The 26,218-nt window shown below is 36.5% G+C and overlaps 1 protein-coding gene across 1 annotated transcript in view; it reads left to right on the top strand.

Moving 5' to 3' along the window:
• CCDC50 (coiled-coil domain containing 50) overlaps positions 1 to 26,218 on the top strand; it is a 441,292-nt gene that overhangs the window by 191,793 nt on the left and 223,281 nt on the right. Inside the window, exon 16 of the transcript XR_012518864.1 lies at positions 17,221 to 17,338. The gene's annotated coding sequence lies outside the window, so the exon portion shown is untranslated. The remainder of the gene's footprint in view (positions 1 to 17,220; positions 17,339 to 26,218) is intronic.

A 26,218-nucleotide genomic window follows, 5' to 3' on the forward strand; every position in this document is an offset into this window, starting at 1 on the left:
GGTTCAGCTCTTATAGTGCAAGGCTCTAAAATATTTTACATGAAAATACTGTTTTTAATATTTTACTGCTTATTGTTTACTCAGCAGGTCAGTACTTTTCTCTCCATCTTTCTGATAAAAGGAGAGGAGATAAGAGGAAACTGAAAGAGACAATAGAGCAGATGAAGTTGAGAAGGCTAAGAGATAGAAACTAATTCAGCTGAAGTCACACACTGATAGAAACGACTGACACTAACGAGGACGTGTCTCATCCAAGATGCTCCCCTATTAAACTTTGGTGGCTCAAATTAGTTTGAAGCCTCTACTTTGTATCCTGTGTCTAGTGCTCACATTGTTCTTTCCTTAGAAATAGGTAGATCCTCACTGACAATTTAAAAAATAATTTAGTCTATTATCAACATTGTAGAGATTTGTTTTCATCCAGAGTCTGAAGTGCACCACAGAGCTGAAAGAATTACTATGACACGCTGTAAACAAACAGCATTATTATTGAAAATAATTATTATCATTTATGAAGTGGTCACTTTATGCCAGCATTATGTTAATTGCTTTACTTATTTTAACTTATTGAATCCTCATGACAACTTTGTGTGAGGTAGTTACTATCATTATCATCATCCCTGCTTTGTGAATGAAAAAACTGCTGCCCACCAAGGATAAATCACTTGCCTAAGGTCACACAGTTGGTAAGTGCTTACACAAAAAATTAAAACCAGGTGATCTGGCTCTGGTATCTGCGCTCCTCCCCACTATATGCTACTGTCCATCAAAATAATAATGGTCTCATCTCTTTTTTATTGTTCTTGAGAGCTTTAAAATACAAAAAAAAGTACAAAGAATAAAATAAAATTTATCTTTGTTCCTATCACGTAGAGATAATTGCTGTTGACAACATTGAGTTGTATTAATTGCAGATCAAATTACAAAAAAAAAATAGGCGTTTTAGCAGCTATGTAATTTGGTGAAGTTTCTTTATTGGATGTCATTGGATGTTATAACATGTCCAGGGTGGAGATTTCTCAGAATATTTTGGATTTTGAGCCTTGTAAAATAAAAGGCGACTATTTGAAAACTTACTCCCTATTTTTTTTTTTTTTTTTTTTTTTTAGGAATGAAGGGTTATATTGAAAATGAAAGTACATTACACAGTCTGGGAGTGGGCCTGATCATACAGGCTTAAAACCCCTGATACAGAATTTTTGACAGTTTCTAGAAGATTCCATTGGTTACTTGGGGGTACGCCCTGTGTAAATGGAGAGGATGTTCACACAACACTGGTGTGCTGCTGGCCCTTTAGACATGCTGACAAACTATCAACTAAAATGGGCTTTCTTTTCTTTCTTTTTTTAAATTTTATTTTACTTTAGGTTCTGGGGTACATGTGCTGGTCATGCAGGTTTGTTGCACGGGTGCATACATAACCAGCTAGTTTGCTGCCTCTATTCCCCCTTTGACTGTATCTAGCATTTCTCCCCATGTTATCCCTCCCCACCCCCTGCTGTCCCTCCCCCAGCCCCGCTGCCAGCTGCCCCCAGTGTATGTTACTTCTCTCCCTGAGTCCGCGTGTTCTCACTGTTAAACACCCGCCTATGAGTGAGAACATGTGGTGTTTGGTTTTCTGTACTTGTGTCAGTTTGTAGTGATCACCTCTGGACTGAGTGAAGTTTCCTGTGCATCTGGCCCACTTCTAACCATTATCTAGGATAGAGGGAGGAGAGTTGGTGCCTCAAGAGCTTGTGACATTTCCTAGATTAATGCGACATATGTGTATAATCATACAGTTATTTAGAATTCTTGATAAAGGTAACTTTCTATATGTAAGCAATAATTCTGTTATTACCAATAACATGAAGATAGTAAATCCAAAGGCAAGCATTTAAAAAAAGGACAGCCACATTTTCCTTGTCCAGTCTATCATCCATAGACATTTGAGTTGGTTCCAGTCTTTGTTATTGTAAACAGTCCCACGGTAAGCATAAGTGTGCATGTGTCTTTATAATAGAATGATTTATAATCCTTTGGATATATACCCAGTAATGGGATTGCTAGGTCAAATGGAATTTCTTTTTTTAGATCCTTGAAGAATTGCCACACTGTCTTCCACAATGGTTGAACTAATTTACACTCCCACCAATAGTGTAAAAGTGTTCTTATTTCTTTACATCCTCTCCAGCATCTGTTGTCTCCAGATTTTTAAATAATCGCCATTCTAACTAGAGTGAGATGGTATCTCAATGTGGTTTTGATTTACATTTCTCTAATTACCAGTGATAATGAGCATTTTTTCGTATGTTTATTGGCCACATAAGTGTCTTCTTTTGAAAAGTGTCTGTTCGTATCCTTTGCCCACTTTTGAAAGGGTTTGTTTGTTCGGAGGGGATCATCACACATTGGGGTCTGTTGGGCGAAGGGCTGGGGAGGGACACTGGGTGGAGGTCTTGGGGAGGGATAACATGGGTAAAAATGCCAGATATAGGTGACGGGGGTGCTGGAGGCAGCAAACCACCTTGTCATGTATGTACCTATGCAAGAATCTTGCATGTTCTTCACATGTACCCCAAAACCTAAAATGCAATAAAAAATAAAATAAAATAAAATAAACAATTGAATTAAAAAAAAAAAAAGGATAACCTTCTCCATAAACACAAAGCAAGCAGCTTAAATAACTTGGGCTCACTCTTCTGACTTTAGTTCAATAAAGAAACTGTTCGTAGGAATTTGCTACTTAAGAAATTTTCTTGGGATGTTCGTGACTAATTCCTTTAAAGAAGGCCAGGCTAGCTATGCAGGGAATGGATGTCTTCTGGGATTTGGCTTCAGCATCTGGGTGCTTCATTATATAGTCAGTGGCATTATTTCACTCAGGAAATAGTAGTAGGGCACACAAATGAGGGGAATTCAGGTGTTTAATTTCCTTTTCTACCTTAAAAACAATTTAGGCCGGGTGCAGTGGCTCAAGCCTGTAATCCCAGCACTTTGGGAGGCCGAGGCGGGTGGATCACAAGGTCGAGAGATCGAGACCAACCTGGTCAACATGGTGAAATCCCGTCTCTACTAAAAAGACAAAAAATTAGCTGGGCATGGTGGCGTGTGCCTATAATCCCAGCTACTCAGGAGGCTGAGGTAGGAGAATTGCCTGAACCCAGGAGGCAACCATGCATAATCTCATAAGCAGGTGAAAAGGGGGAAAGCAGTGATTTCAATGCCAAAATCCTTTGGTGCCCCGGAAAATACATTTGACTTAAACTTTAGAAATCGATTTTATTTGCTGTGCTTGTAATATTTCAGATTAACAGATTGCCTTTCACTGGTTCATTATACAACCTGTTTTCAAGGAGACATTATTTAATTGTAAGGAATAAATTGCTTGTGTGTGTGTGTGTGCATACAGAGTCTTAATATAATTATTTTCACTTTAGATTCTGGTGAATTTCTAAATGATCTTGGGGATACAATCTTTTGCTTATGAGTTATTTGCAAGCAGACAAAATTTCTGACATTCTATGGTTAAATCATGATTCTTATAGCCAAGTAATGGTGTAATCATTGTGAATTATGTAATAAAGAAAATGCATATAAAATACAAATTTAATAAAAGCTTTCTAAGTGGTAATTCTGACAAGTTAAAATGCAAAAAAGTAATTTATTATTATTATTATTTTAGTGGGAAGAGACCAAAGCTTGTGTGGAAAGCTGGGAGGAGACAGACTTCCATGAGCTATCAATTCACCCTCATGGAATTTAGATTCCAATTAGGTAATGAGAAGTAAGCAGAGAGTGAGAACTAAACTGTGATTCACGTAAAATGGTAGAATATTACATGTACAAGTCATAGTTTATTGCTATACAACTTTTATTTTTGTTATTGCCTTAAGCTATGGAAGCATCTCAAAGAATTTTATAGTATGAAACCAGTCTTTCCATTTTGGGGACTAAGAAAATTCTAGCACTTACCAATTGAATAACTTGGGCCTACCATCATAAAGAGAAGAAAATTTCTTGAGATTTAGGCCTCAAGTTCTCTTTCACTCTTCATATCTCCTACTGTTCTAAAGAATATGCTCTATTCATCATGAAATCACAAGGTTGCTACCCATCCTTCGTGACATCCTTGGTGTCATTTGACATTTCTTGGTAGAGGGAAGCACTAATGTATGACTCCAAGTTAGGGCAATAGGTCCAATTTCATACTTGAAAATAAAGAAACATGTGGCCTAGAGATGCCTTAGATACCTTTTTCCTCTGGAGAAATATAAGAATAGCTTAGGTAGCCATTTATTTCAGACATAAAAAAAATTTCTGGAAGACGAGGAAAAGGAACTCGCTGGAAGACATTCAAGGTCCCTTTCAACCTTGAGTATCTATGATACTTGAGGCCTCTCCTATTTCTATAGGTCTGTGGGTCTAAGAGAAAAATGCAGTACATGGATGAGTATAGAATTGTTCTTCCTTGTCAGTAATTCAGAAAACAATACAATTTATAACACCATGCTTTGTTAGTGGATATGACATCTAATTCTTAGAGAAAGATCACATCTGAATTCTGGCTAAGGTACAACTAGAATTAGAAATTCAGCTGACGTTGTTTAGTATTTCTGCCTGAACAATAATGGTCACCAGTAAAGTTCTGTGCAGGGGAAGGAGGAGAAAAATAAAAGCTGGATACTCTTAGCTACCTTTGTAAAGGGTTACCAACCACTGACTTTTGTGCAGACACCCTGTTCTTGATCCAAGCTTTTATTTATATACTTTTCCCTGACTATGACTTATGCCATCTTCATTCCTTGCCCTCATAGTATTTCTTCTAATCAGAATATTATTATCTTCTTGTCAATATCTTACCTGTCTTCAAGACTTTTCTCAAATGTCATCCTCTCTGTGAAGTCTGTTATGGTGAAGGCTATTTTCTGTCCTTTTTCAGAATCTTCAAAGCACTTGGTGCTTTATTCACAGCCCTTAATCTCTCTGACTTGTAATAAGGTTATTTGTCTTCAGTCTTATATTTTCTTCCAAACTCTGAACTGTATCTGCAGAAATTGTCTTCTCCTTCTCTCTATAGCTTTTTAATTGCCTAGCAAAATACCTGGCTTCTGGCAGGTACTGGAAATTATTTTTTATATTAAATTGAATGAAATTCTAGTGCGATCCATGCCCATTATAATGTAAATGATAGCACACCTAATAGGCTAATAAATATCAGTAACTGTTTCGTATCTACTATAAAATGCCATAAAAGATCGTGTTACGGGCTTTAGACTCAGGAAAAATATAATAAAAATCTTTTCTCTATCACTTAAATTATTTGAATAAATTAGCCTCTCTTTTTGTTATTATCTCATCTCTTAAATTGGGATATTTGTATCTTTCTTAAAAGGTGATTGTTAGATAATCCTAACAGTATTTACAATGGTATCTTAAATAAGATAATACATGAAAGCAGCTCAGCATCATGCCACAAAACTATTATTTTTATTATATCAGGTATAGGGATGTATACACAGCAACTACTATCTTCAAGAATTTTTCAGTCTGCTTGAGAAGGCAGAGAAAAAAACAGATAATTAGAATTCATTGTGACAGAGGTGTGCCTAAGTGGTTTCCCTGTAACAAGCACCTTCCTTTGAGACACCAGTTTCATGTATTCTTGCCAATGTAACTTGGTCACTAGTATCAGAAAATGTCTGCTTTTATGCCCAACAGATTAACAGCAGCCTAAACTTTCAAGCTGGGGAGCTGTGTAGAGGTTCTGAATTTATATTAGCATCAAATAAGTGTGACATATAATCCCATGGTCAGAGAAAGCTGTTTCTCCCAGCACTTTAATGTACTTTATGGGCATGAAAAGTAATAAAAGTGTTTCAGTCAGCAGTTCAAGAGTCAGACTTCTGCCTTATATATAGCTAACTGAAGGAAAGTGATAGAAATAAACTCATTAAGGATTTTAAAGCTCAGGCAGAATTTTATCCATCTCTAGTCTTACAGATGTTGGAACTGTAACCTTAAAGGAATGACTTGCCCAAAGTCACCCACCTTTTGGGTGGGAAAGCTGAGACGCTCAGGATACATTATATAGCTTTATAAAATGTCTTAATATAACACTTACACCTTTAGACCATTAACCTTAAGAGTTTAAGTAGCCTTGTCACACTTATTACACCTAAGTCACCCCTAGTAGATAGTCCTCTATTCTATATGTAATTTATCACATATAGTAATGGGAAACTCACTACTGGTCTAGGTTTGTTTCACTGTTAGACAGCTTTAAATGTTAAAAAGTTATCTTTCACTTATTTAGCTATTTTCCATCTCTGCCTTCTTATGAGCAATACAAATCAAATGTTATACTTCTGTTCAAAATAACACTGTGAGCCAAGAAAGGAAGGGAAATTTTCAGGTGTTAAAGATGAATGCATAGCTCCAAAGTGACTAGGAATAGTAATCTTATTTCACATGTAACACAAAGACAAAGCCATCAGGCTCTTAGCATTTTAAAGTTCACAAAAAGACCAGGATCATACTGGCTAGTGACTTTCTATGTAGGCTTCCTTCATAAACTAGAAATCTGTAAGATCATCATCACCACCATCCTAGAAAAACTTAGCCAAATAGGCTAAGGATATAGCTACCTGCCCTGTCTTTAGGTATAAAAATAATTATTTGGGGCAGGGAGCATGTTTGAAACCTTCAGTTTTTGCTGAATGAAGATACAGGGTATGAATTTCACTCACCATTCAATGTTAATAACAAAGAAACAAACATTGAAAACTTAAAATTGCCATGTAGCCAGTGAGCTCTGTAGGCCTGGAAAAAGACCACTAGAAAACTATACTTTAGGGTGGAAGAGATGACTATTTAATATTAAAGGCACAAATTCTACCACATACACAGTTGTGAGAAACAGCCGGAGGATACAACAAATAGGTAAACTACTCTCTAGATAGCAGGGAATATGGATTTATCTGATAGAAGCTTGAAGTATGTGTGAATTTTGACAAATAAAATAATAAAAAAAGTAATCTAGAAATTGAGATTAAGATTTCAAAGAGAAATGACTTAAGAAATGAATTTGGGAATTCGCCAAATAGAAATCTTTCTTAGGAGTGATACATAGAATTGTCAAAATGCAAACTAAATGGAGCAAATAAACACTGTATTTGCTGATAGCTTTGGAAACAAAGTTACCAAAAAGTACACGTAGACAAACAATAAAATTTCCTCCTAAATAATTTCTGGATGTGTAAAAATCATGGTATCTTTGGGTCAAAAGGTATAGTAAGTTCATATTGCAAACCCTCTTGGTTTCAAATATTTAGCAACAAATTTTTATATATTAGATGGATAGTTGAAGATAAAGCAAATAAGGTAATACGACATAACCAGAGTAATAAAAACAACATGAAATCTCAGTGGGTGAGACACAGAGGGGTATATAAAGTGTTTAGCAGTAAAAGAGCTATAATGAATTCTGTGGTCTGGATTGAAAAGCAAATAGTAGTAACTAAAGGCTTGGCTCTTGCAGTTTTACAAGTAGTAAGAGAATTCCATGTAATTTGGGTGCTTGGAGCTAGTCTTGTTACTCGGTGTCAGATACAGATTGAGATTCATTTTTATCTGAGGAGGCTGAATGTAACAGTTACATATTGCAGCCAGGGCCAGAGTTTCCATGGAATCTTGCACTTGAGAGGTGAAGGAAGAATAAGAAATATAGTCCTGAGAATAAGAAAGAAATGAAATCATTTGCTGGCTGAGTGACTGGATCTGCAGGGTTCCTCTGTTGTTGCAGGCTTAGACCTGGGAAGTCTTAGTATAAATGTGGCTCTAGATTGATGGGTTAGAAGATGTCAGTGGAAACTGCTAGACAGTGAGAGGTGAGGACAAATGGAAAGTAGAAACTTCTCCCTTAAAAGGAACCTGGAATCCCTAATTCTAATTGCATGAAGGTATTTAATGATAAGAAATACAGCAAAGAAAATCAACAATTAGATCATTAATTCCCTCTACAAGGTATTCGTTTTGTTTAGCAGTTTTAAAAAGGCTTTCTTTTTCTTTTCTGAGACAGGGTCTCACTCTGTCACCCAGGCTGGAGTGCAATGATGCAATCATGGCTCATGCAGCCCTGACCTCCTGGGCTCATGGGATCCTCTCACCTCAGCTTCCTGAGTAGCTGAGACTATAGGCATGTGCCACCACATCCAGCTAATTTTTTATTTTTAGTAGAGACGAGGTTTCGCCATGTTGCTCATGTTGGTCTTGAACTCCTGGGCTAAAGAGATTCTGCTGCCTTGACCTCCCAAAGTGCTCTGATTATAGGTGTGAGCCACTGCATTTGGCCAGTTTTACAAATACTTTTAAATAAGCATATTATTTAGTTCTGATTATTTCTTATGGCACTATTAAGTTCATTCAAAGTGGAACTAAATAAAAAAGATGTTAAAAAAGTGATGGATGATAGATTGGGAGGATTCAATTTATGGGTAATAGAAGTTCTAGAAGAAGAAAATAGAAGGGATGCCAATTAAGCAATATTTGAAGAGAGTGTGATATTGGTGAGTAATTATTTAGAATTGAAGAAAGACATGAGTCACGAAGTTTAAATGTATAACAACAGCTAAAACACACAAATAAGATAAATAAAAATGTAAATACAAGCTGCGTTCCCTGTTCAGAGTTTCACAAAGCTGCAGTTAAGGTGCTGGCCAAAGCTGGGGTTTTATCTGAGGATCAAAGTTCTCTTTCAAGCTCAACAGTCATTGTCAGAATTCAGGGCCTTGCTATTAAAGGGTTCTTCTCTCTTTTTTGCTAGTTGTCAGCTGAAGGTTGTTCTCAGCTCTTGGAGGGCACACTTTACTTTGCCACATTGCCTAAACTGCAACATGACATTTTGCTCCTTCCAAGTCGGAGGTAGAGTTTTGCATCGTCACAGCCACTTCTTTCAGGAAGGGTCCTGTTCCTTTTAAGGGTTTAACTGATTAGTTCAAGTCTAGGCAGGATAATCTCCCCCTTTGGCTAACTCAGAGTTAACTGATTTAAGACCTTACTGACATGTGTAGAATCCCTTAACCTTTGTCATATAACAGAATCTAATGCTAGGAGTTAAATCATCATATTCATAGTGCCACCAATACTCAAGTGGTGGTGGTAGTAGTGGGGTTACAGAGGGCATATACACCAGGCAGTGAAGGGGCCGTCCTAGAATTCTGCCTAGCACAGCTGGGGGGACTCCAACATCTGTTTGTTGGAAGATCTGGGGTTCCTCAAGCATCAGTCTTTAGGTGATCTCTTTATATTGTCTCTTCATCGTAACCTCAAGATTGCTGTTTCTTTTTAAATAGCAGCTCAAAATTTTCTGAGTGAGGGTCCCAAAGGAAACACACAGAAACTACATGGGCTATTTTTTACCTTATCTGTAAAATTACTTCTACAGAAAATAATTTAAACATTGACTCAAGAAAAAGTTGTAAAAGGGAATAAGCCAAGAAAATATTAAAAATTTCATTGGTATTCAAAACTATACTATCCAGACATTCCAGAAAAAAGATATGAAGTCTAGATAATTTTATTAATGACTTTCTTTTAAACTTTCATATAGACATAGTTTCAGAGAGCAAAGTGGGAAAGCTGGTGATTTATTTTCTTGAGATAATATAAAATAAAAACAGAAGAAAACTTTTTAACTTGATAAAATATATCTATGAAATCTTTAAAAAATTACATTAAAGGATAAATATTAGGAAGATTATTATTAAAGTCAAGAAAAATACAAGGTTTCTATGATAGCTGCTTAAACTCAACATTATAATGGAAGTATCAGATCATGTACTGTTAAAGAGAATAATCTGATTGAGAATTGGGAGGGAATAAATACAATGTTCATTACTTTTTTAAGAACATAATTTATGCAGTTTTCAAGCTATAAAAACTTATCAAGTAAACAAATAAGGTGGTTGGTACAAGGTCATCATCATTATTCATAAGAAATTACTCAACACTGAGTATGTGCTGGATGCTACTGAAGCTGATCTCCTTGGATTAATCTATTTCATCCTCTGTGGAACTGAGAGCTGTTTCTAGCCAACAACTAACAGGTAAATGGGCACTTCAATCCGAGAACTCCAAGGAAATGAATTCTGTAAACAACCTAAATAATCTTGAAAAAACTTACAAGTGATTTGACTTGAGGAATTAGAGCTAGAATGGCCTTTGAAAACGTATAACAATCTGCTTATTTAACAGAGGAAAAACCAAGATTGAGCCATGTAAAGAAGCCACCGGTCACCAGCTGCTGGGTGGCAGAGCCAGGCAATACATTCCACACTGTTGGGCTGTCATTGTTTTGTACTTTTGGCATTATTGTGGCATAGAATCCAATTTTCATAGTTATAAAACAAAATGAAAGAGATATACAATCTCTCAGAGTACCTCTAGTTTAACATTTGAGGATTTTTAAATAAATGCAAACTGTATTTTCCTTTTCTTGACCCACTAAAGCAGTCTCCCTTTCTGTATCTGGAGCATTTATGCATCAGTATCCTTTTATGTATCTATAGAGCGGTATGTAGGCTCAGTAGAGGACAAGTAGTGATGTTTGGAAGTAAACAGATAAGATTTGCCCTTGTGTAAACAATTCCAGATGGATCTCAGCAAAACAGCTTGAAAGGGCAGCCTTACAGAATCACACCACTGCAGCAAGAACAAGCACTCGGTAATGGGGCAGGGTTTATTTGCCTGCACACTGCATTTGCTTTCGGTTAGATGGAGGGGCAAGACTTCTGCTAGACCCATAGAAAGACACTCCGCTTCTTTTTATGTCTTAGTCCCCTAGGTAGTATGTTAACGTGGGGGGTGACAGATGAAATGCTTTGATTTGTCGTTTATACCACTGTACGCAGATGGTTCTTAGGCAGCTATATGATCTTTTTCAATACTATTTACTGCATTTGCATCCTGTCCCAGGAGACCAGGTGTAAAATCCAGCACTAAGCAGTTTTTGCTAGCTGTGAATTGCATTGAGCCAAAGGGGCTATGTGGCTGGACTTTGGAATTTGAAATGTCATTACTTATACCATGAAATCCAACTGCCTGTAAACCAAAGTTCTAAAATATACTCTAAAGAGAAATCTTCTCATTTTAAAAGATATTATTAATTTGGGTTATCACGTAAGATATATGACTATTTTTCCTGGTATAAACGTGGACATTTAAAAAATTGACTTTTTTTATTTGCTAATATAATTTATTACTATTATTTTTCTGAGACAGGGTCTTCCACTGTCACCCATGCTGGAGTGCAGTGGTGCAACATGGCTCATTGAAATCTTGATAAATAGAAGCTATAAAATAGAACCAATGGAAATTCTAGGACTAAATAAGATAAACATACCCTTCATCTTGTGGTAGGGATGGGCCCACATTGTAATGGATCTCTTGGGTCTAGTAATCCTCTAGATAGCCCCAGCCTCCTGAGTAGCTAGGACTACAGCTGCACATCATCATGCTGGCTAAGTTTTAAATTTTTGCTAGAGAGTCTCACTTTGTTGCCCAGGCTAGTCTTGAACTCCTGAACTCAAACAATTCCCCTACCTGAGCATTCCAGTGCTCATGTAATTTTTGAGTACTGTGTTTTAATTAAATTTAACAGATATTTATTGACGCTATGTATAAGGGTTGCTACAGATGAAATGATAGATAAATTGCAGTTACCACTGTCAAGTAGTCCACAGTCCAGAGGAAAGAATATGGCATGAATTGAAAAACTACATAAAAAATGCAAGATGTGCCTCTTTGGAAGGTTAGAGGAAGAAGTGATTATCAGTTGGGTGATATCATACATGCTTTTAGGGTGAGTTGGTGTTATGTTTGCTTAACCCTGAAGAAAGGCAAGAATTTCAACAGAATGTAAGATGTTCTTTTCACACATGAAAATCACCCTGATGTAGGAAGGTATAAACTGCATATAATACAGAGCAAGAAGTGACAAATAGGTCTGTATAGCTAAAGCTGAATTCTGTGCCTTCATAGTGTTTTGAATTTTTAACATTCACTGCATGTGAACCATTAATCTTTCAAATAGAGTTATGTCCCACATTTACAGAGAATGTAGCCAAGACACAGATAATGATACCAGCTAACAGTTACTGGGGCATCATGTGCCAGGCACTATCTTAAGATGCCTTCAAGAGTTCTCCTAATCTGTAAAACAACCCTATGAAGCTGTATTATATTAACCCCACTTTACTGGTAGGGAACTGAGCTACAGAGGTTAAAAAACTTATCCATAGTTAGAGAACTACTAAGGATAAAGCTTGGATTTGAACCAGCTTAGATGAATTAACTGCTTCATTATAGAAATTACTTATCTGAGCTCACATCTGTTATAGAATGTGGACTTATACACTGATTTTCCAGTCCATGTTGTGTGTGTGTTTTTAAAACTTACCAGTTATAAAGTGAAAAGTGAAAAAAAAAAGATGAGGTAAAGAAGTTTAGAATTATGTAAACAATAATCAGTTAAAATGTTTGAGCAGAGAGATACTCAAAACTAATATTCAGCCTAGATTGAAAGGAGAGATAAGCTGTAAAAGAGAGAATATACAAAGCAACTGAAAGTTCAGGCTTGCATGCATGAGGCCTGTATTAGTATTTTTCCAGAACTCTTGGCATGGTCAGGCTATAGGTAGGTGGTTCCTGAAAGGTCATGAAGTTTCCTTGAAGGAGTTTGCTCTTTATTCCTAAAGAAATTCTTCAGCCCCAAATTGAGCATAAATTGATGGATCTTCATGTGATTGGTTCCATTTTGACTCATTTCGGGTATTCAAATTTGTTTCCTTTTTCTGTTTTTAAAGAGATGTATAAGGCAAGATTCTGCTTCTTCTAATGGCCAAATGAGCTCATACCAGACTTACTTTCACATAGATAACAACCATAAACTCTGGGCAAAATACGAAAAGTAACTTTGTAAGAGATCTGGAGAGTGAACATGAGGTGAACTGAAAGTTGGAGAAAGGGGTGTTCACGGAGTAAGTGTTCTAGTATCTGAACCTGAAGGCAGTGCCATGTGTAAAGACAACTCAATAATTTCAGACTTCTCGACCTGAACCATCAGAGGACAGAGCTTAGCATATTTACAAATCTGGATAGCAAGGGTAGAATCCCAGAAAATATAAAGACAGAGCAGAGGACCTCTAAGTCAGTATATAAACTTTGCTCAAATTTCTAGTTAATCTCTGAACCACCCATGTGTGGGTATACTCTAAGCCTGGTGAGACAAAACAAAACAAAACAAAAAAGAAACAAAAACTGGGTTAAGTTGAGCTACTGTTCAGGAGACCACGTTTGAAGTTTATGTCCAACCAAGTAATGACCTACCATGGAATAATATTATCATTCTTTTGAAGAATAAATATGACCCATTTTTAAGAGAATAAATAATCAATGGAAGCTAAATCTGAGATGGCCCAAATGTTAGAATAAGCAGATAAATATTTCAAGGCAATTAATATACTCTGCTTAGTGAGATATAGGAAAATGCACTCATAATAAATGAAAGATAGGACATAACACTGGAGAAATAAAAGCTGTAATATAGAACCAATGGAAATTCTAGGACTAAATAGGGTGAACATGCACTTCATCTTGTAGTGGGGATGTGTCCTCAATGTGATGAAACTCAGAGCCAAATAGACCTGAGAATTATAATTTGAGAAATACCCTGAAGATGCCATGACTTTGAAAACTTTTCCAACCCACTCCAAAATGCCAGAAGGGCAACTCGGACAAAGTTTTAACCAAATTTCAGTGGTTGAAGAAAGTTCTTAAAAGTATTTCTCCATGAAATAAACTGATGGGAATTTCATGATTAGAAAATAACCCTTTAAAAAGCTATTGTCCGAAAGCAAAGACTTGTTGCTGAAATAAAATGAGAGGGAGAGAAAACAGTGAGATATAACACCAGTGAGATGAAGACTTCAGAGTGAAAATACTGATGCCCTCTTCACTTTTGCCTACTGCTTCCACCTAGAAGAAAATTCAAGCGTGTTCTTTAGGATATGTTCATTTGCTTATCTCATTTAATTGGCTATGTTTCCCATACTTTCAGGAATAATTTGAGAATATTTCAAATAGCATGTATAATTAATGTGAATAGATATCAATACAGATTTAAAAAATCATATCAAGAAATAAACCAAAATAATAATTACTCAAAAATCCTGGGATACAATGGTTACAAAATTGGATGTTCTATTTTGCTTTGACAGAAATTTAAAGAAAATGTTTATATGCAATAATAAGTGACTTAATTATTTTTTTTTTTTTTTTTCTTTTTTTTTTTTTTTTTTTTTTTTTTGAGATGGAGTTTCGCTCTTGTTACCCAGGCTGGAGTGCAATGGCGCGATCTCGGCTCACCACAACCTCCGCCTCCTGGGTTCAGGCAATTCTCCTGCCTCAGCCTCCTGAGTAGCTGGGATTATAGGCACACGCCACCATGCCCAGCTAATTTTTTATATTTTTAGTAGAGACGGGGTTTCACCATGTTGACCAGGTTGGTCTCGATCTCTCAACCTCGTGATCCACCCGCCTCGGCCTCCCAAAGTGCTGGGATTACAGGCTTGAGCCACCGCGCCCGGCCATAAGTGACTTAATAATTACTTCTCAGTAATTAAACTGTTAATTATGAAGAATATGTATTGACATGGAAAATGCTTCCACTATGATTGACAAAATCAAATTAATAAAATTATGGTAGGTTTTTCTTTATGTAATTATATTTATACAATAAATAAACTTTAAAATGACTTTGCCCTTTGGCAACTAAGAATAAAAGGAAAACAGGATTGGGTTTTACTTTGCTCATGAGATGAATATTAATCTCTATATAAAAGAAAACCATTAAAAACATGAGAGTTTTGGAATTGCTTCAGGCTTGGAGAAGCTCTAAGATTTTTGGTGTGCCCTAATAAAGAGCACAGGTTTGGGAGCTCTTATCTATCTCTGTTCCATCAACCCAGAGCAAACCAGATTACAACCTGAAGATGGGCTAGGCCACATTAACTGTGTTGTTATTTGATCATGCTAATGAGACCTGGATATTATGGATGTTTTCCAAGACATTCTTTAAGCATAATTTTCAACTCACAAGCTACCTTAGAACAGAGGCAATTTAAATCACAGTTCAATCAATAATGCAAATAGAGGAGGCCAGGAGGAGGAAAATAGCTCATTATAAATGATTTCCTGAGTTTCAGATAAAATTTGCAGATTTTTGCAGTTCTTGGAGAAAATGAGGGGATAGCAAGTCCTCTGTTAAGTTTTTATCTTCTTGGTAAACGTGTGTTTAAGTCCCAAAGGCAGTGCCATACTCATAATTCAGTTGGTAACCTGCCTGGCACAAGGGAGAGGCCAAAGAGACTGAACAAAACCCCTGAAGTCACAGGGACTGAATCATGCCTTTATGCTAGTTCGGTTCATGTATGTGATGGTTAATTTTGCTAGTCAACTTGATTGGTCAATAGGGTTCCTAGATATTTGGTTAAATATTATTTCTGGGTGTGTCTGTGAGGGTATTTCAGATGAGATCAGCATCTGAATCAGAAAACTATGTAAAGCAGCTTACCCTCACCAACATGAGTGGGTGTCATCAATTCTTTGAGGGCCTAGATAGAACAAAAAGGTGGGGGAAGGAAGAATTTACTCTCTCAGTGACTACTGAACTGGGATGTCTCCTCTTGCCCTCAGACTAAGACTTACACAATCAGCAGTCCTGGTTCTCAGGCCTCTGGACTCAGACTGGAACTATACTGGCTTTCCTGGGTAACCAGCTTGCAGGTGGCAGATGGTGGAACTTTTCAGCCACTATGACCACATAAATCAATTACTTCTAATGAATCTCTCTCTCTGGCTCTGTCTCTCTCTCTCTCTCTCTCTCTCTCTCTCTCTCTCCCTCTCTCTCTCTCTCTGTCTCCCCCCCACCCCCCACCTACACCTGCTCTGCTCTCCCTGTGTGTGTATGTGTGTATAGACAGAAAGACAGACAGATAAATACATAATCTCCTATTTGTTCTGTTTATCTGGAGAATCATATATATATATATATATGAAAGTTTTTAAAGGACTATTGACTCACAGGATCACAAGGTGAAGCCCCACAATAGGCCATCTGCAAGATGAGGAGCAAGAAAGCCAGTCTGAGTCCCAAAACCTCAAAAGTAGGGAAGCTGACAGTGCAGCCTTGTCTGTGGCCAAAGGCCCGAGAGCCCCTGGCGAACCACTGGTTTAGTCCAATAGTCCAAAAGCTAAAGAACCTGGAGTCTGATGTTTGAGGGCAGGGAGCACCCAGCACAGGAGAAAGATGGAGGCCAGAAGACTCAGCTAGTCTAGTCCTTCCACGTTCCTCTGTCTGCTTTTATCTTAGCTGCACTGGCAGCTGATTAGATGGTGCCCACGCAGATTGAGGGTTGGGTTTGCATCTCCCAGTTCACTGACTCAAATGTTAATCTTCTTTGGCGACACCCTCACAGACACACCCAGGAACAGTACCTTGCATCCTTCAATTCAAGTTAACACTCAATATTAATCATCATAGGTTTGAACTGCATGGTTCCACTTATTTGCAGAGGTTTTTCCTATGCAGATCCAAAGTGCTATATTCTAGGGATGCAAAATTCACGCATAGGGAGGGCCAACTTTTCATTTACACAGGTTCCAGAGGGCTGAGTGTGGGGCTTTGCGTGTGTGCAGATTTGAGTCTATGCAGGTGGTCCTGGAACCAATCTCCTGAGTACATTGAGGGACAACTGTACAATTTTCTTATAGACTACCTGAATTTTAAGGCTTTTCTATGATTCTGTGTCAGAGAAGTCTCTCTCTTCTCCCAATCCAACAGTTCTTAGTTTACAGTCTTCTTATGGCACTTATCATGTTCTGGTTTCTATTATTGTTATTTAAGGCAATATAAAATAATCATTGACTTTGATGTTAGATAGATTTGGTATGAAATTCCGATTCTCTGACCAGTATTTACATAGCATCAGATTAGCTTTCTTAAATTCTTTAAGCCTCATATTTCTCATTAATAAAATAGAGATAACCATACCAAACTCATATGTTCTTCTGAGAATTGTGTGAGATAAAACATGTAAAATGTTAGCACAAATCTGAAAAATAATAAATGCTCAGTAAATTGTAGCAGCATATGCTCACATCATCTCTTTCATTAAATTTCAGCCTCTTAAAAGTGAACTTCTCCATATTAATCTATTTCTGCACTATAAAGTCAAAGAAGTTAAGAAATAATGCCAACATCGTTTCTGGAGAGAAAAGATTCCTGAATTATAAGCATATGGTATGTAGATAAAGCACTTGTTAATCACCATTTACCAACTCTAGTCTCTCTGTCTGAGTGAATATTGATTACGGAGAAGTTCTTGACCTTTCCTGTTGGTTCGCTGGTTTGCTTGCTTCTTGCGTTTTGCTCTGGTACATCTGATAGATGAGGTTGTGCAATACCTAAGGAGTTACTCTAACTTTGTCTCCCATATAACATAATAAGCAGAAAGGCAAGAAGTGTGACTGAAGTTATTAAAAGGGAAACTTTATATCTGTTCCAATTTTTAAAGAAAAGACACACCATTAAAAAAAAAAAAACCCTAACACTTTAGCTATTACTCTACCCAAATTATTTGTAATAGACTCCACAACTGATGCAAATCATGAACATGTGCCATGACTCAGCAGTTGAAAGAAGTTTTAATGATTTGTATTTTTCAAAGATCAACTTTATTTGACCTGAGGAGGATTTTCAGTTCCTTAATTCCTTTCTGTTCTCTTTTTAGAGTTTTGATTATTCAATAATATATTTTCCTTTAAAAATTTGTATTCTTATAATGATGCCTGAGGTGGTTTTCTGTATAGTTAAGGTACTTTGGTTAATTCCAAATTTTTACGATACCTATTTTCATTTTTTATGTGTTTTTCACATATCTTTATAATTGCTTAAATCAGTCAGCTCTTGTTTATGTTCATTTTCCTAAAAGAAAAACCTATTTGGTTTATACACTTGTCACTCACGGTCTCTTACACAATACCCTTTATATTTACAATATTTAAGTCAACAGATGGAAGATTGTCGTGGAAGGTAAATCAGTGAGATAATTCACTAGAGACTCACATCCAGGCATATGTATTGTTCCCTCTATATAACTGAGCTGTATTTCTATTTAGTTAAGAGCAATAATTTTTTTAAAACTCCAGAAAAATTCAGGATTTCAACAAAATTTGTTAACTTCTTCAGCCTTGAAGATGTCTACTTACTTAATCACAATGGAAACTCTACCTTGTTCTGCTTTCAAGGACACACCTGATAACTCTAATTTCAAGGTGCCTGGAAAGATAAAATAATACAAGAACTGAGCCAGAAAATGATATTTCTTACTGTTTTTGTTGCATTCTTCTTTGGGGACAACTAAACAATGTACGTCTCCTTAGAAGGTGACTTTGAAATTCAGCTCTTAAAAAAAATGGCTCCAATTTCTTAGATGTAGTGAGTGCATCTGGAGACTGCAGTAGCTGTAGCATGAAGTAAAGGAGTCTTCATTCTCTGGTGTAATAATCCTGGCTCTGAGGATCATGGAGAAGAATTTAATGATCTACCCATTGTGCCCATCTATATTGTTTCTGAGGAACAGGCTTTCTGCTGAGAGAAAAATCTGCCAAATTCAGATTATGGGTAAAATCATGGGACATACAATTAGCCTCACAAATTTTCAGGGGCTTTTAAGAGTTACTCACTCTTAAATTACTTCAATCCTTAGGTATCTCAAAATTCAGCCATTATAGAAGCAAAAATAAATGTCAGTTTTAATCTCTCAATCAGTGATTTCTCAAAATGAATCTAGCAAACTGTCCAACATCCATCTTCCAATGTGCCTGCGAGGAAGAAACTGGAGCAAAAAAGATGGAAACCCCAGCAAGGTAGATGAGTAATGATGATTGCATCTTTCCAATTTATCTTCTCTCTCTCACAAAATAAATGGTGGGATCTGAGATTTCTGTGGGGCTGTTTGTTAGTGATGACAACTGTATGAGCTTGGTTGGAAAAGGTGTTCTCTCCTGAGTTGTTGAGTCATGTGAGGCCACTTGCAATTTTTTTCCCCCTGAAAATGACAAAGAGTGATAATTTAATTTCTGGATCCTAATGGCCACAAAGCTATTTTTGCCCAGGTTCCTTTCTTTTTAAAATAAAATAAGCAATTCTTCCTAGATTCCCTTCATTTCAGATACACATCTCAAGACATAATTTCAAGGAATATGATGTGTCGAGAGCTGAAATGTTAAACATAGAACAACAATTAGAACTTCTAAAAAATAGTTTATTCAAAATACTTATTAAACATATTTTAAGTGAAGTATCATGCTAAAAATGTGGGGGTGGAGGTGACAAATATACAACATATTTCTGTATTCAAGGAGTTGTTCATTCTTTGAGGGAAATCAACATGTAAAAAATAATGAAGAACTTCCAGAATAGAATCAGAAGCAGCATTGTTATAATGAGTAGCCATTTTAAGTACTTAGTGAAGACAATCTGGTTATATATACATAATATATATGTTTGGTTATATATACATCATATATATATATATATTAGTTTGTATACATAAACAGCAAATAAATATTTTTGTAATTAACCAGTCCCCACTTACATCTAGAATTCTAATCAAGGACACACATGGAACAACAATTATTCTCATCAGTAAGCCTCTAACCTCTACCATCTACCCCATATGTAGACCTTGGGCTATAACCAAAGCTTTGCTAGTTTTCATGTTGTATGCCAGAAATGAGTTTTCCTGGTGAATCTGGTATACTCTTAGTATGATTAGTAGATTTCATACACATTCATGCATGATGTCTAAAAATCTAGTAAGACCACTATTCTCACTTTTTTTTTTGAGACAAACTCTGTCGCCAGACTGGAGTGCAATGGTGTGATCTCTACTCAGTGCAACCTCCACCTCCTGGGTACAAGTGATTCTCCTGCCTCAGCCTCAAAGTAGCTGGTATTACAGGCCCCTGCCACCACATCCAGCTAATTTTTGTGTTTTTAGTAGAGACGAGGTTTCACCATGTTGGTCAGGCTGGTCTTGAACTCCTGAGCTCAGGCGATCCAACCACCTAGGTCTCCCAAAGTGCTGGGATTACAGGCATGAGCCACTGTACCTGGCCCAAAGCCACCATTCTTAATCAAATAAATCCCCCAAAATCTAATAATAGCTAGCTGTAAACTCTGATTTCTGCAAGCCCAGTGAAAACTGTAGGGGTAACAACTCTAAAGACTACAGATTTCTGCTTCTAGAATTTTGATATGGCTATATCCAGTGAATTTTTCTTGCACGATGGCATTTTAATCACTGAAAGGAGAAGGCTGTATTTTTTTAAGCCCTAGTACAGATTGCATAATTTATATTGTGCTAATTTGCTAATAAGTGTTTCATTAATAAATGTCACTTTGTAGGCAAAATTTGTCTGAGATTTGCTCTCTTTATAACTTGGTAACAAGGTTGTGGAGGAGAGCTAACCAAACTCTTAACTTCTTTAGCAACTACCGTTACCTACCAAAAGACCTTGGGCTTGGGCGTGACAAATATGACAAATAGGCTGAGGATAGTTTAAAAAAGCATCTCTACAGTTTGAAAGAGGGAATAATTAAGCATGGGAGTGGAGAATATATCTAGGTACCAGTAAATACTATAGTTCATAAATATGTTCCCTTTTCGGTATTGAGCCTATCCAAGATAAATGGTTTTTTTCACCTCCTGAGCTGTTTTTTTCAAAAATTGAGAGTTAATTTCTGGCAGATGTAACTATATCTTACAGGGTCATCCACCTTGGCTACTTTCCTTGTTGCATATAATATAGTCAGTGTTTCACTGGAGAGAACATGGAGTCCAGAAAGAGAAGACACATGAATGTGACATTGAGCTAATTGATTTTTGCATTAATTTACATTTTTATATATTGGTTTTTATGCATTAGATTTCTAAACAGGTTTTATAATTTGATTTGCAAATTCATGCCTTTAGATAGCTATCATTTAGCTATCTAAAATCATTCATTATTATGACTTCCATAGAATTAAAAAAAGGCAAGAAAGAAAATGTGTATTCAATCTTAGTATGTTATAAGAAGAGTTGGAGTATCTGAAAATAATGAAGGAAAAGTGTAGCTATTAGGGTTATATTCATAGTAGATGGAAACAAATGGTCAACATTTTAGATGGCTATGAGAGGCAATGGGAGTAGTATCTCTGGATGGTGGTAACTGGGCATGTCTGTTTCCTTCTCTTCCTGGAAAGAGCTTTTGTAGGTCATTTACCAACTATTCTTTATTAATGCCTCCTTAAGTAGGTGATCTATGTCCAGATTTGAAATGTCATTTTCAGAAGAATTTCATGAACATGGGGAGTTTCCAACAAGAAAAATCTGAAATAAAATGGAAAAGTGGAGACTAGGATTCATGTCATTAGTACATCTAAGTTTAAAAGGGTTATTAAAACCCATTGTTGAAAAGTTTGGTCAAAGTTTTTGTTTTTCAACCTTGTCTGCATCTTAGAATTATGTAGAAAGATTTAAAAAAACTGATCACCCAGGCCACATACAAGGTGAATTACATATGCATCTCTGAAAGTGGGCCCCAGGCATCAATATTTTAATAAATGTCCAGGAAATTTCAGCATAGAGCAACATTGAGAAATTACTGGTCCAAATGATAGCAAAAATGTTGTCAAACTATCTGACAATTTAATTGGCAAGGACATTTATGAAAATTTAAAATAATTTAAAAATAAAACTTATGGCTGTTGAAAGTTGTGTTAAAGGTGAGATTGTTCAATCACTGTAACTAACGATACAGACATAACTGCGGTTTTATTTAAACAACACTTGACAAAACGTAAGGTAAGTCATTATGAAACTTTTCTGTACCAAGGATCCTAAAATTCAAGTCCATGTATTTCTGAAACCATCAATAAGAAATACTCTAGAAACATATTTTTATCCTTTGGTAGGAAACAAAAAAGAAAGATGTAGTCCAGGCATCCCCAAACTACGGCCTGTGGGCCACATGCGGCCCCCTGAGGCCATTTATCCGACCCCCTGCCGCACTTCAGGAAGGGGCACCTCTTTCATTGGTGGTCAGTGAGAGGAGCACAGTATGTGGCGGCCCTCCAACGGTCTGAGGGAGAGTGAACTGGAACCCTGTGTAAAAAGTTTGGGGACACCTGATGTAGTCATAGAAATTGGAATATGGAGTCAACAGAGATAAATACATGTCAGAAATGCATGAAATAAATATACCTGCCATCTTCTTTTAAGTCTTTAGCTATAAAGATTAAACTACTTTTCTCCTGCATTCCATTCTAAAGTCAGCCAGTACAAAATAGAGGGATGCTTTATCATTGACTTTGACAGAAAACTGATATTGCTGGGAAGTAATAAGAAAATAGTGGCTGTGTGACCATGTCTTATTCTTTTGGATTTCTCAACATTAATAAAGTTGTATGAAATGTCCCAATATATTTACGGAAATAGTTTAAGAACAATTGGTCAGAAATATTTTCACAACTAGGCAATCAACTTTGACATAGTTTTCAATGAATTCTAACATAAGCATTAGTACCATTTGTTACAGTGGATTCTGTGGCTTTGTTGTTTCTCAAAATTATAAAAGCTTCTAAAACTTTAGGAGATAATAAAAGTACTTTTCTACTTGCTCACCCCATTTTATTTCATATTTTTCAGAGAAGTAAAGTAGAATACACTACATCCAAGACCATCACTAGTGAAAGTTTTCCTAAAATAATTTGAACTTAATAGGTGCTTTTTTATTTCTCAGATGTAACAGACAGCATATTAAAGATCCCTAGGTTAGTTAACATATGAAACAGGAGTTTCCTTCGCAATAACAACACAGTGGTTTTTTGTTGTTTTTTTCTTTTTATGATGATGTTTGGTTCCAAATTTTCATCTTTTCAGCCTGAGAATAATACCGTCATGTGTTCTGTCTCTTTTGGCTAGGATTCTTACGTTCCTATTGAAAAGGAAGAAATGTTGATGATTTATCTAGGTAGGCATTGAAAGCCTAAATCATCCTAAATTTATCTTGGATGACTTATCACTCCCTATTATTAAAAATATCCCAAAGTGTGACATGCAGAGCAAATGATACCTGTAAGCAGCTCATTAAAAAAGGTAGTTGGGCCTATAAAGTTTCTAAACTTCTCCATACAATATCTTCTTTAGAGATTCATAATTCACATTCTGCAAAGACTATTGTTTGTGAAAATCTGATGTAAATCTATCCAGAGCAGACAGAATATGAACATTCTGGCTATAATAAGAATACTGACTTGAACTGGTTAAGCATAAGAAATTGTGAGAAGAAAGACAAAAAATCACATACTATACACAAAGCTTTGAGAAGGGTTGTGTGAGTATTACTCAAGTGAATTGCACATGTGTGTTAGCCCATTCTTGCATCACTATTAAGAAATACCTGAGACTGGGTAATTTACAAAGTAAAGAGGTTTAATTGACTCATGATTCTGCAGGCTGTACAGGAAGCATGGTGGGCATCTGCTTGGCTTCTGTGAAGGCTTCAGAAAACTTATAATCATCATGGCAGGTGAAGAGTGGAGCAGGTATGTCACGTGGTCAGAGCAGCAGCAAGAGAGAGAGAGAGAGGGGAGTGCTACATACTTTTAAAGGACCAGCTCTCAAGAGAACTCACTATCATGAGAACAGTTCCAAGGGGGATGGTGCTAAACCATGTGTGAGAAACCCACCCTCATGATCCCCTAGGCCCTACGTCCAACATTGGGGATTAGATTTCAATATGAGATTTGGACGGGGACACATCTCCACACTGTATCAGCATGAATCGTTTTCTAACATAACTTAACATCTGATAGAGGATATAAAATAAGTCTAGAAAACATGAAGAAGATTGTTAAATGGGCCACAAGAGAGGTACAGATAGAATGCTATGAGTATTCTGTGCTAGGACAGATTATTACCAGCTGGATATAGGATGGACTTAGAAATCTTCATAGTACGATAGCATTGACTGAACTTCAGCTGATAGACTTGAACAGGGAAGGAAAGCATGTTAGGGAGAGATGGATATATAGGCAAAGAGGCTGAAAGGTGTGGATCATGCTTGGAGCAATGTTCTGTATTTGGATAGGTGTAGGGTGGGAATAAATGGGAAAAGGCAAGAAAGAAACCTGTTTAGATTCTGGAGGGTCTTGAATTCCAGGCTCAGCAGTTAGCTTAGTAGATAACTAATTAGTGATAATTAGCTGTAATTAATCATGTCTGTTCTGCATGTCATTAGGGATACGTGATACCAATTTACCCCAATGGTCCTAATCACTAGAACGTATTCACCTGGAACTTGAGAGCAGCATCAAATGAGAAGAAACGGGAGAACAAGACAAAGTTAATACTGTCCTCAAGTCTTTAGAAAAGGAGTCTAGAACAGAGCTTTATATATAAAATAGAGCTTTATCTATAAAGAACATACTTTATTGTGCATGCTCAGTACCTGGAATCCTTGTTAAAATGCAGATTCTGACTCTATCTCCGAAATGGAGTCTGAAACTCTTCAATTCTAGTAAGTTTTTTTCATTGTTTGCTTGATTGTTTGTTTGGCTTTGCTCATTTGTAGACCACATACTAAGTTGTAATTATTTTTAGATAAATTCCAAACTTTACTGCACGTCAGAATCACTTATAGACCTTTAAAAGTCACCAACTTTTAAGTAGGCCTGAAGCCTACTTAGATTCTGATTTACCTGGATGTTGGTATCAGTATTTTAGAAAGTACCCCCCCTCCGCAAAAAAAAAATTTCAATGTATGGCCAGTGCTGAGAGCACTGCTCTGGGTTATGTCTTAAGTTGGTGTTTCCCAACCCTGAACGCACATTAGAATCACTCAGTGAGATTTTAAAAATACAAGTGCTCTGGCAGCATGGCAGATCAATTAAATAAGACTCTCTAGGGGAGGATCCTGTGTGTAGGTGTGTTGCAGAAACTCCCCAGGTGATTCTAAAATGCAGCAAAGTTTAGAATTACTTACCTAGAGCTATTTCATATTTTTAAAAAAAATCTCTTCTGTCGTGGCTGAAGAGATAATTTCAGGGGAAGTCTAAGCCTTTAAAGCTGTTTAAGAGCCAGGTGCACATACTATTCCATTGTCAAACTACTGAAATTTAACAACCTGTATGTAGCTCATCAGGCTACAAATCCTGCAGTATCAACGCAGACAAGGCCAGCTGCTTAGTGCCTTTGGTTTAGACGTGAAGAAATAAAATGGATTTATTTTTGTCTGGAATAAAAGCTGTTTAAAAATAAATACCTGTGGAGAGAAGATCCTATTATTTTGTTGAAAGTCAGTGCCCTTCAGTTCAGTGATCCCTTATAGGTCTGCATTGTTAATACGTGGCTATAAATATTCTCACTGAAAAACCCAGAAAATAACTATAAAATCACTGTAGACTAGTGTTAAGAAAGTGGTATTTGAATTAGGAGAACATAATCCAGCAGCAGGAATGGTGGTGAGATGGGAGGGAACTCAGAAGGTTTGACCCTCGTTCTGTTATTGATGCACTTCTGTGCATCTCAGTTTCATGGTATATCAAATGGGGAAAAATGGCAACTATATATAGGGTTGTATAAGGACATAATATATATTTTCACTTTGTTGTAAACTTAAATGTGTAATACAAATGTCAACAATTAATGGAACACTATATTCAGTACCCTAGGAGTGATGATAAATAACACTGATGTTGTTAATCCCTTTTTTCCTTGTAATCATTGCTTTCAAGTGTGCAGGTGCTTGATACTGGTATTTAAAACTTTGTTTAAGATTTGATGAACAGTTCTTAATATAAAATGATCATTTGGGAGGAAATCAGGGATAAGAGAAAAAAACAATTTCCATCCTGAACCAGCCTTATTTTATTTTTTTATACCACTCAGGATGGTTTTAATTTTAGTGGTATAAAATATCATTGTATCATTATTAGTAAAATGAAAATCATTATGTAGACATGGGTTAACAAGGTTAAATTTGTGTTATTTGTGCTGAATAGGTAGGTTAGAAATATAAGTCTTAAGTTGTTTATGGACTTAGACTAGGAAGTCCATTGGGAATCAGAATT

The sequence above is a fragment of the Saimiri boliviensis genome, chromosome 8, assembly GCF_048565385.1.
Source record: "Saimiri boliviensis isolate mSaiBol1 chromosome 8, mSaiBol1.pri, whole genome shotgun sequence".
NCBI lineage: Eukaryota > Metazoa > Chordata > Mammalia > Primates > Cebidae > Saimiri > Saimiri boliviensis.